The sequence below is a fragment of the Cupressus sempervirens genome, chromosome 3 (assembly GCF_028749045.1).
Source record: "Cupressus sempervirens isolate cs-2001-9-10 chromosome 3, ASM2874904v1, whole genome shotgun sequence".
NCBI classification, from domain to species: Eukaryota; Viridiplantae; Streptophyta; class Pinopsida; order Cupressales; family Cupressaceae; genus Cupressus; species Cupressus sempervirens.
This window is the reverse complement of record NC_143120.1, coordinates 379848909-379861695: the sequence shown is the minus strand read 5'-3', so window position 1 is coordinate 379861695 and position 12787 is coordinate 379848909. Positions and strand designations below refer to the sequence as shown.

The window sequence follows — 12787 nt, the reverse complement described above, 5'->3', positions numbered from 1 at the left end:
TACCAACCACCATTTCCAGCTTGGTAGCATTCACTTATTCCTTGTCTTTTCCCTTCACAACATTAATTCTTTATTATTGACCAATATAACTGACTTGTATATCATTCTTACACTTCATCAAATCATGTAAAATAATCAAACCACTATTACTTTGTCAAAGACTGATTCATTGATTGTCCATTTAAGCTCATACTCTTAACATCACTTCTACATTTCATCTTCTATCTTTGCCAACCATCTCGTTATTCAACGACACATCCTTTAATGCTTTGGCAACTTACATAAATCAATAAGTCAATAGGCTTGACATCAACGACAATATAACAACTGATCCAATCCTTTTACATCCCTTTCTGTTCTTGGTTAACTAACCTTATTCATCATCAACATCAGTTTGGATCACAATATCAGTTGTGGTAACACAGCAGTCACTCTACCGCACAACATACAACGTTGTCACATGACCTCCAACCTCGATGTCTGATCTCCAGCCTCCAAACCCCAGCATACAAATTCGCCACCTAATTGTCTAGAGAGAAATTCTACTGTACATGTTCTACGAGGAAGGAAAGAGGTATCACCAAGGGTTAGCTAGTTGGGACATTACAGGCTCTTACTCATCTTTTTAATCAAAATGGTCTAATCAACATTGATTAGAACATTCATCTTAATGCAAATGAGAATTGGATAATTTATTTAACTCAATTAATTCTATTGATTTTGTTAGGAACAACCTTATGATTATGTAAGTGTATATTTATGTACATTGTATTTCTATGCATATGTATATGGATAGATATGTATATATATGCAAAGTACACAATACCCTTTGTGTATGTATACTAATAGGTATATACATATGTATACATGTGGAATATGATTCAATAGGTATATAAATATGTAAATGTACAATATGATTCAACTACTGAGTTTTTTTAACCCTTAATCAGTATAAACTTTAACGAAACTTGTCAACCTTAAATCTTAAAACTGAAAGGAATTGAAAGTGAATGCAGAAAGAGATGCAAATACAACATTTTATGTGGAAACCTAGGATGGAAAAAATCAGTGAGAAATGCTGCTAGGATTTACTGTCCTAATTGAGCCTCACGAATACATTCAATTAAAATGTTCAAGGGCACCAACCCTACGGAGTCACCAAACCCCTACTTTAAGGGCACCAAATCTTTCAAAAATTAGCACCCCCTCAACAGTCTGAGCAACAGCTCAGCACCAATCACAATTACAAATTATAACTCTTCAAAGTAAATTACATTTCATGATTGTCACACATGTTTTCATGAATCTCACACATGTTGTCATGAATAGACATCTTTTTTTGTGTTTAGTCAGCATTTCTTATCTGTTTCAGTTTTGAGATCTTTTCCTTCAAAAAAAAATCCAAATTTGTGTATTTTTTTAGTTTCAAATTTAGGAATTTCTTTTCCAACACAGAAAGGGCCACTACCAACATGTTTTTTTGGTGTTTCTGTTAAGGTGGTGCTGCTGAGAACAGGGAAGCTGATAGAGCACGGTTGGGCACACCACGGCTGAATGGAAGGTAAGGATTTTTATGAATCCTTGCTTAGACTATGAAGTTTGACAGTATCTAAACAAATTCATCTTCTTTGCCATTCATTATTTGCATCATGCATTTATCAGAATTAATTTTCTTAAAATATTCATGACTTTAATCAGATTGAATTCTCTTGTTGCACCTGACTTCAGAATAAGTTAAATGGCTAAAAAAGCTGTATTTCTTTTAACTAGTGGATGTTAATATCTAAAATTAGTCAAATATAAATTTATATTGCTTAATAAATTCAGGCAGCCACAGCTTTCCCATGTCCTGGCTGCTTCCCCTTTCACAAGTCACCCTACTTTTTCAATTTATGATCTCTGGAATATGTAGCCTATATTGTTAAATACGTGGAAGTAAGTGAAGGGGAAGTATATCTCTATGGGTTATTTTTCAAGTTTTCAAAAGATCAGCTTTATATAAGATGTCCAAAAATTAGATTTGCTAACTAATAAATTTCTCAAATAGTAGTACAGGCAAAGTTATTACATTTGACAAAAACTGTATGGAGTTGTAATAAATCATTTTTAAATTTTTATCTTTACTCTCTGCTTTGGACTGTGAATATCAATATTTCAATTGTTTACTATTCATTGGTTGAAAACCAGTTTTTCTTAATTTCATCAGATGAAAACTTTATTCCATTATGAGGAAACAAAATTTCTATTATATATGTATATTTATGAGTGTTATATATGTCTGTGTTTCTGTATTTGACAATTTGTATGTGTATGTGAGTTGTATTTATAAACGAGGGAGTATGTTTTTTTGTATTTAATGACTATAAGTATGAATCTGAGGATATGCATTTTTTTCATATTTAATGACTGTAAGTATGAATCTGAGGATATGCATATGTACATGTAGATGTATGTATTTGTAACACAAATGCTTGTGTATTTGTGTGTAATCTATATGTATATGTATTTGAGTATGAATATGTGTGTATTATTGTTAGGGAAGGCAACATCCTTTATATAAATACAAGTAATAATAAACAGCTAGCCTAAATCAAATGAGGAGATATATGGGGCAAATTGGAGACATCAGCCGAACCCATGTCATTCCCAATTCTAGTGTTTCCTCCCTTTAAGGAGTTGGGAAAGTGTGATCAACATGTTGACTTTTATGCTGGGGCCATAAAATAGAAGTGTTGCATTTACTATCATTACCTCCATCCATTTCATATAGTCATAGCTGCCACTGATTTGAAAGTAATGTCTCACTGACCACATACAAACTAAAGAAAAAATAAAGCCCTAATATAATTAGACTTAAAAGAAATAATGCTCAACTTACAAGAATCCAAACAGTGGAGAAAGCACAAATACTAAAAGAGGAGAAACCTACTCTGTACACACTTTTGATGAATTATACTTTTCTCCAAAGTTTTTGTAGGCTTTTATGTTATTCATTAGTGAAATGTTCCATAAATAATTGATGCTTTTATGTTATGTGAATAGCAATAACATATGGATCAAATATGTTGGAATGAATGTGAATAGAGAGAGGTGATGGGAACGAACTAATTTCAAATAAGACTGTTCTACTTTTTACTAATATTAATCAATTTTTTAAAAAATGGCTCCATATTATATGTAATTGACATAAATATATAAAATTCATCACTCAATAATAATAAAATTTTAACTTATAAATTACACCTGACTTAATTAAATACAACATTTATATTAATTATAATTTCTATTTAGAATATAATTAAAACTATTTTAATAATTATGGGATTAAAAAAAAGTCAATGATAAATTAGGCGTGTCACCATAATTAAATTTAATGTTAGAAAAACAAGACTACTGGGCTGAAAACCTCACACGTACCAACCAAAAAATAATAGTTTTTATAAAATAATGTAATTCACACTTATATATTGAAGAATATTTTTGAAGTTTAAGTTTTAACATTAAGAAACAAACTTTCAATAGACTAAAAAAAAATGCTGCACAGTTGCCTCTAGAATCTTCGTTTTCTGATTCTTATGAGTCTTTCTTGTGGAACCTTCAGTGACATCTCCTAAGCAGTTTTAGAGCTTTTATCACTCAGAAAACTATTTTTGACGTTGGATGGGAACTTGATACAAATTTATGCATTTTTTATGAATAGTCCCTTCTCTATCAATTAAAATATCAAAGTTACATATTATTCACAAAAAAAGGACCAGGGGGTACAGTACAGGCTGAGATAATAAACAATGGATGAAAATTGGGTGCCTTGACCCTCACATTCACATTTCATCTCTTTCTTCATCATGTGAACAGCATTTGCAAGGCCCGGAGTAGAATGCCAGCAATGTCAACAGCACCACCTATAGAAGACTCTTTTCTCCTCCCCAACTCCCTTGCACAAAAAGAAAATTTTAGTTATGATTTAGAGCCCTCCCAGGGGCCATAATTTAACATCTCTATCCCTTCAGGATACCATTGCTGTTGATACTGATGATTAACAGCGAAAACATTCGTTGGTACACCTGCAGTAAGCCCAAATGTTTGTTTTTTCAATCTTACTTTGCAGTAGTCAACAACAATGGAATGGATCAGGGCAAGAAGTTGGTGATAAGTATTTCTTAGATTTCCCTCAAATTTCAATAGTCCTTTGGTGGATGTCCAAACCCATTCCATTTTGGCACAGGTAGGAAGGATACTTGCAAAGAGTGAGGAGTTTGGCTGGGCACATTCTGTCAAATACTCGTCTCCCCAACAGTAATGCCGCCCTTCAAATAGGAATGAGAATGCTGGGGATCTTTCACAAGATCCTGTTTTTCTTTGATTGTTTGCCCTGCCTGTGACTCGTATGAGAGTTGCCATTTGTGTTATGATCAAGCAAATGTGATTGGCAGGTGTAAAGCTGAATTCTGCAATCTTGGCCAGCACTCTCACTGCCTGTGCCAAAATGGGAGCTTTGGAATAAGGTATAGACATCCATGAAAGCATAAATGATTTTTGTCAGATGTTGCAGTTCCACTTGCCATGGCAGACAGGCTGGCAGAATGGAAGCATAGACAAGGCATGTGAATGTTGCCTGAAGGAAATGTGGTCATGGCATGCCATGATTGCTGGATATGTGCAAATAGATTTGTTGAGAGAATATATATTCTTAATTTGCAATTGCCCTGGTAGAGACATGCATGCAAAATATGGAAGCATACACAAAGCATTTAGGAAATGTCTAAACATCAAACTAAAATGCATATCTTTACAATATTCCGAGAGAATGGATCACAAACAACAGCTGGAATTGAAGGGAGTGAAGAGAATGGGCAGAGGGCTATAGGCTAGGGCACGCATATATGCTTTTTTGGTATATATACATTGTGCATCTATATTTTTACATGGCGTGTGGCTCAGGGTCAGAGGATATACTAAATGAATAAATGAATGACATGGAATGGGCATATTATACAGATGGACCAGGGGGTTGTGTTTGTGCTGCAACTTAGTGCTGTCAGGAAGTCATCCCGAAAAGATTGGTGCCACAAGTTGTGCTGCTCAAATGCGACAAGGCTTACAGTGTTCTTAGTGTGTAATTGATGGTGTTTTTGCAGACTTTTTTGTGGTTTCAAGGGGTACACATACTATTTCTGCACAGATTTTCTTTCAATCCTGGATAAGCATGGGTGATTGCGTGAAAGGAAGGAATATATATATATGTGTGTGTGTGTGTGTGTGTGTGTGTGTGTGTGTGTGTGTGTGTATGTATGTGTATGTATGTATGTATGTATGTATACACATACATATATATACACACATATATACATATAGATGCATACACTCATATATATATATATATATATATATATATATGTATGTGTATGCATCTGTATGTGTGTATATATGTACATTTAAATATGCATGCGTGCATGTATCCCATATTCAACAGAATCCCATGGATATATATGTGCAAACTGCAAACATGTATGCACAACATATATACACATATGTATGTATAATATATATATTTATATGGGCATGCATTCATATATACATATATATGTGCATTCATATATACATACATATGTAGATATGTACAAATATGTATATGCGTTGACAAATATATATAGCATGTGAGTATGTATGTGCGTGTTTATATTCAAGTAAATGCAATTGGTAGGTATAAAGCTAAATCACGCAACCTTTGCCAGCATTCTTGCTACTTGTACCAAAACAAGAGCTTTGGAATAGGCTATGGACATCCATTAAAGCATAAAGGATTTTTGTCAGATGATGTAGTTGCAATTACCATGGTAGATATGCTTGCAAAATGGAAGCATAGACAAGGCATGTGATTTTTTTGACATAATTCACAAACGAAATGTGGTCATGGTATGCCATGTTTGCCAGAAATGCACAAAATAGATTTGACGAGATTATATATATGTTTGAGTTGCAATTGCTCTGGTAGACATGCATGCAAAATTAACAATATCAAATTTCCACAATCCATTTGTAATGCTAGTTCATTTCTGGATTCGATTGTGTGTGTTTTTGAGCATCAACGTTTTGGATCACACTGTGTAATCCATCATCAGGATGAGAGAGTGCAGGATCACTACTACATTTGGACCCAAATTGCGACATCTACCCATCACCCTAGTGACAGAACCTCTAATTAGCTTCCGTCGGATGGCCATCGGACTTTTGCTGTTGCAAATTACGACGGCGAGGGGATCTGTCATAATGGTGACAGCTGACACTGTTGTAATTTGGAAGGAGGAAGGGACAAGAGTTCATGTTCACGATGTCTCAGAGTTCTCTTTCCAGAAGGGGCTAGGTGGCATGGACAAATGTGACATTGAAAGGACACCTTCAATGAAAAGAAATGTGGTTACAGAACTGGGTCAGCGTGGTTTAAGTGAGTCAGTTGCAGTTAATAAGAAGCCTTCCAATCAATTTGGACTACAGTCTAGTTTGGGAGCAGATTGTCCGTGTGAAGTTGCAAATGATAGACTTGCAAAAGGTTTGGGAGACATTCCAGGGATGTAAGGCATGATGGAGTTGATTCAACTAGTCATGACAATCCTTTTCTAAGCACAAGATTAGGGTCCCTACATGAAATAGAAATATCACAGGGATTCAAAATGGGGAAGACTTACACAATAGCAGGAAAGCCTATAGAGTGCCGAGAAATGGATAACCTTGTGAATAGGGATTAAGGAAGCTACAGATTTTCACAATGCTCTTCGCACATTGACTCCAGTAAATCAAATGTTGAAATAGAAATATCACAGGGATTCAAAATGGGGAAGACTTATACAATAGCAGGAAAACCTATAGACTGCTGAGAAATGGATAACCTTGTGAATAGGGATAAGGAAGCTACAGATTTTCACAATGCTCTTCACTCATTTGCTCCAGTAAATCAAATGTTGAAGTGTAGAAATAACACACCATCTGATGTGCAATGGGCTTATCATTTCTCAGACTCTAGTGATGACTCAGAAAACTCCATCAAATGCTGGGGGAAGGGATATCCATCAGAGAGTGATATTCAGATTCATTGACCCCTGCAGGTGGAATATTATATGACAGAACTGTCACAAATTCCGTGGACACAGACTCCAACTTGTTTGCAAAGCAAGTTCAAGAGCATACTGGATGCTTTCCTTTTGAGGAGGACTAAGTTACCGATTCGGATGCGGATTCCGGAAGCAGATACGGGATGCGGGGATTTTTTTTTTGTTGGATGTGGATGCAGAAGGAAATGTGTGTGTGTGTGTGTATATAAAATATGCAAAGAAACGCAAGAAATATCAAATATACTTAATATATGTCTATATATATATACAACTGCGATGAGTATTTAGTATTGAAGACCCAGTAAAGACATACAGTCAGCATGAATAATTTTGGTCAAAGACTTTGATTAGCAACAAATATTAAGAATCATACATCATAAACAAAGTTGTATCTACATACTGTTTAATAATCAAATATTCTAGGCACTAGCAATATCATAGTTTGGCATTTAAAGAAAACAAATATGTATATATATATATAAAACAAAGATGAACAGCGTGTAAATAACATGAATGCTGCAAAGATAAATAACATGAATGAGTTTTACACTTTTCATGCAGCTAGGCCTGCGGATGCTTCCGGATACTTCTGGAAGCCTTGCGGATGCTGGCCGGAAGCCACCCGCAGGCTCCCGGATGTGTCTGGAACGCATCCGGGAGCCTGCGGGTGGCTTCTGGCCAGCATCCACAGGGCTTCCAGAAGCATCCCGCATCCGATGTGGAAGCCTCTGCAAAACCATACGAATCGGTATCCTAGGAGGAGGGAAGCCTGATTGAGGAGGAGAATATGGATTATCATACTGCAATGAATACAAAAGTTAAAAATATCTAGGTTAATCAAATAAATAAAGCATAAAATGAAATTTCTATAGGATAATTTAAAATTAAATGAATAAAGCATTGGAAAAAACAAATGTGGAATATATTTGAACGTTTAATCTCTAGCTCACTTTAATGTGTGTGCACTTGTATGAATGTCTGTTTGTGAGGGAAAATAAACCAGTTACATAAATATTAAATATCAATGCTATTTAGATGAGTGGTTATTAAATAAATGCCCTAAATAAATGAGCAAGGAATATATTGTTCACAATGCTGGATTTTTAGGGCTTGCTTAGTTGATTTCCTTAGTACATTCAAACTGTAAGTACATGCTACATATCACTAACCTATATTAGAATTTTCTATGTGACCTTACCCAGCTGCTATACTTCAAGTGCATAAAACAATCATGCACACTATCTGCACTTGATGCCATCAGAACTTAAGGAGAAGACACCGAAAACTGGCGATTTTATTTGAGCTAAATTATTATGTAATATAACAAAACTGTTAAGCAGAGGAACAGAGTATCACTGAGATGAGTTAAAAAAAATTGACAAAAATATACCTAGAGAATCAAAAAGGGAAAATGTTGGAAATGTGAGGCGACATGTTTAATATTGCATAGAATGCAGTGTTAACTCCTGCAGTGTAGCCAGGCAGTTCAATGGCATGGCTCTGCTTAGTTACCAAGATCTCTCAAAATTTGTGTTAGATCATTGTTAAACATTCTCATTTCTGTTGAAGTTCCTACAAAATGTCTGTTTTTCTATGTGCTTTTTCTTCTGAAGAGTTAGTTTCTATGCAAGAAGTGACTCTTTCATTTGAATTCGGGATTAAATGTTTCTTTCTGAAGGAAGCTTTTGTTTGGACACTGTCAAAGTGAGTCTGACACCTTTATCATATTTTGCAGGTTATTTCAGCTCCTCATGAAGAATCTCAGTGTAGGTGATGTAATGAATTGCTCACATTCTTGGTTGAGTCTTACTCCATTGTATTTTACAGGTTCTTAATCTTCTGAAGAAATTTTTCCCGGGTGCCTTGTATCTTTCGAAGGAAATTGGGTGCCACGAAATGCATTAATCTTGGTTTTCTGTCACATGAATTATTGCACTATTGGTATATACGCATCTATACTCTGCACCATTGGATTGAATGTGCATGTTTTTCATGATTCTTTCAGCTGCATTCACCATCTTAGTCGAAGTGTCTGCACCTTTCAAGGCCTGACCTTGTTATCTATATTTAAATTTAAGCTCTCGATGACCAGTTTGGGTGATGGGTGCACTCGCTTCCCTCGAGTAGAGGATTAGATGGATCAATATGTCATCCAATTTAACTTGGGGACTTTATGCTCTTGTAAACTTTGATAGCCTTGTAATAAAACCAAATTATTGCAGATTCTGAAGTGTCACACGGCATGACTTTTTTTTCTGTTTTGATAGGTTAATTTTGCTTGCCTTTGAATAACTCTTATTTCTTTTTTGTTTTAACTGATAATAATCATTCTATGAGTCAACTTTTTTTGGTTATCTGTTGAAATTCATATTGAGATGTATTTCTCCATCAGTGTAACACGGGGACTCGCACCCACCTCCCAAACCTCGAAGTACCCGTCCTCGAGACATCCCCACACCGAGTACTTGCGCACCCAAGTACCCCCACCTCTGCCATTCCGCAACCATGCTCCCATTGGAATGGGTACTTGGATTTCTATTTGAATTTTGTTTTTTGAATGTTACTATTGGGTATGTAATATGTTACTATGTTGAATGTTCAATTGTTCTTGTTCATCTTGCAATTTTGATATGTTCAAATATTTTAATTTGGTATGTTCTATTGAAACATCATTTCATAACAAGCATTTCAAGTTCTATATGTATACTTTTCGACACTCACCCCTGCTCCATTCTCCCCTTGCCATCATCTCCTGGCAATCCCCCCACCGTCCCGAAAAGGAGGCCCATTTTCTCCCCGTCCTGGAAACTCGTCCTAGCGTCTCGACGTACCCCAGTATTGGGGTTACATTGTTCTCCATTCAATTTCTTCGCCTTTTTTTCGTTTTCTTCCATCATCTGTCCGAGTCTGCATAAGAAAGTCTGACAAAATTACAAAGTTGCAGTTGATGATATTCTCAAGTCCTTTTAAGGCTACAAACTTTGATCAAATTCTTGTATTAAGGCTACTGTGTTTGTTTGTCATCGATGCAACAAATTCTTCGTATTCTTGTCTTATTATTTATGCCACAAAACTCTCAAATTAATGACACAGAAAAAACAAAGCCATGTGGAGATAGGAATATGTCATTGTAGGGTTCGTTTAAATTCTTTTATCCGTGTATGGATAGAAAGCATGCAATTCTATGACATGACAATTTCAATCCACATTCTGTTAATTTTTATTATCTAGAATCTAGACATTTTGGGATTAAATTCTTTATAGGTGAACCCCCTACAATGAAATCACTTAGTTTTATGGTTGTATGCACACCACTTCTATCTCACATGTACACACAAGTGTCAACTAAAATTTAAATAGTGATATATATATATATATATATATATATATATATATATATATATATATATATAATGCTATCATCATTTTTAGGCCATCATAAATAGATATGATTTTTTTCAAAGTACACGAAGATGTTCAAGAGCTCTTTGAATAGTTGATTCGTAAAGTTCTCTTAAACAACCACATTTAATTGTTTCATTTACAATTGTAACTACCCTTTGGCAAGTGCTTGGGACTTGAGTTTATTGTTTTGGTTTTATATTTTATGTATAGATTAAGGAGTAGGAGTTTGATCAATTGCAAGCATGTCATTGTTGAAGACAATTCGGAATTAGAGTGTTGTAGAAAAGCAGGGCGTCTCTTGTCAAGATCGTGGTTGAATTGTCAAGTATGTAATAAAGTCTGCAACTTTTTTGGGAAGTCTTCCTACCACTTCTATTAAGCTCCTTGTAGTGCCTGCCCCTAAGTCGCATTTTTGTCATCCTTGCCAAACTCTTTTAGGCCAATTTTATGTTTGATGATTAGTATTATTATGTTAGAGATTATCAGATGTTGGTTTACACTCAGTTTATTATATGATGAAGATTACTTGGTACTCTATATTTCATGCATGTATGATGATTATTCAATGTTTTCAGTTATCGATGATGATTAGTTAGATGGTTTATTATCATATGTGTTTTTTTATGGATACTTACCCCATACTACATGTGTATGGTGTGCGTGTTTGTTTTCTTTATGTATGGTGTTTCTGATGTGATTAAGGAAGGGAGTCGTAGTCACCTGTTAGTTGGGATCTACACGATGCACCACTTCCTGCCATTGTCTGTTTAGCTTAAAATATTGTGTTTGTACATGCGTGAATTTTATGTAGGTTGCAGGTACCGGGTATCGACTTCCCTGAATTGCCAGGATAAGCGTACCCTATCGCATTATCTCAATGGTAAGAGAGGGGAGATAAACTCTTAAGTCCAAATCCTAAACCCTTTAGCCAATTGTCCTAATTGATAATTAGGACAAGTATCTGAGTTAAGTACCTTCTGAATGCATCAAATGATGTAATTTCGTGATTATAACCCTTTTTGTTTTGATTTAGTATGTGTTTTTTTTATGAAGGGTTTTCGTATGTTGTTATATGAGTCCTTGATTTGTTTTCTATTAATTAAGTCTAATTAAAAAGATTAATTAATGATTTAATTTAATGGAGAATTAATATGATGTTTTTAATGTTTAATTAATTGAGAAATTAATTAAATAAAAGAATTAAATTTTAGAGGTTAAAGTTCAAAGATAAATTTAGAACAGGATAATATTTATTTTATTTAATTTAATAATAATACATTTGGAGTTCATTTTTAAATAAATGTTAAATATTATTGTTATTTAAATTAATTAAATATTTTATCAATTAAGTTTGTAAAATAAATTAAAAGTTGAAAGATATTAAATTATTAAGGATTCTAGATCGCATGATCTAAGCATGAGTTTAAATTTGAGAAATAAATTAAAAGATTAAATAATAGAAATTAATAATGTTATTTTAATTTTATGAAGTGCACATGAGATTAAAGTAATAAATTAATTTAAAATAGAAGTCAAGTGGAATATTCAATAAAGTTATTTAATAATTCAACTTAATGTGCATGAAAGATGAATGCAAAATAAAATAAAAGATAATAAAGGTTAATTTGGGAGTTAACTGAGTTGTGCAAAGAGTCTTTTCGGGTAAACGCACAATTAGTGCCCCGATTTGAGGAGAAAACTCTTTATCACAACTTTGGGGGTTCATTTTTGTGACACAAATTTGGACGGAAATTTTTGGGAAAGAACTTTTGGAAGCGAATTTCAGAAGGCTGGCACTCAGAAAGTTTTCTAGAGGAAGGTTATTGAGAGGAGCGAATTCTCTTATAGTTCTTGGAGATTGCATAATAGCATCAGGATCAGGTAGGGTCTTGTGTTTTTAATTATCGATTAAATATGCAATTATCTTTTCGTGTCTGGAGTTTGTAAATCTAAATTCTCTGTGATGAATGTTTAAACATTACAATATTGGAATTTATCAAATGCTTGTCAATAAACTTCTGTATACATGATATTTAAATGGGAAGGGTTGAATCTAATACTGAAATTCTAAATTAGAAGTTCGGATGGTTGACTATATTTCTATACCAATATAAAGGAGGCAATTTCTTTTAATATAGTTATATGTATAGGAATTAATTTAGCATATATATATATATATATATATATATATATATATATATATATATATATATATATATATATATATATATATATATATATATATATATATATATATATATAAACAAATTCAT

At 33.9% G+C, this 12787-nt stretch overlaps 1 long non-coding RNA gene across 1 annotated transcript in view; it reads left to right on the top strand.

Annotated features, from left to right (window-relative positions):
- The window catches only part of LOC149566593 (uncharacterized), a 44196-nt gene extending 34866 nt beyond the window's left edge, over nt 1–9330 (top strand). The window contains exons 3-4 of the long non-coding RNA XR_016362260.1: nt 1498–1561; nt 8845–9330. This is a non-coding gene — a long non-coding RNA (uncharacterized LOC149566593). The remainder of the gene's footprint in view (nt 1–1497; nt 1562–8844) is intronic.
- Nucleotides 9331–12787: the final 3457 nt, after the last annotated feature.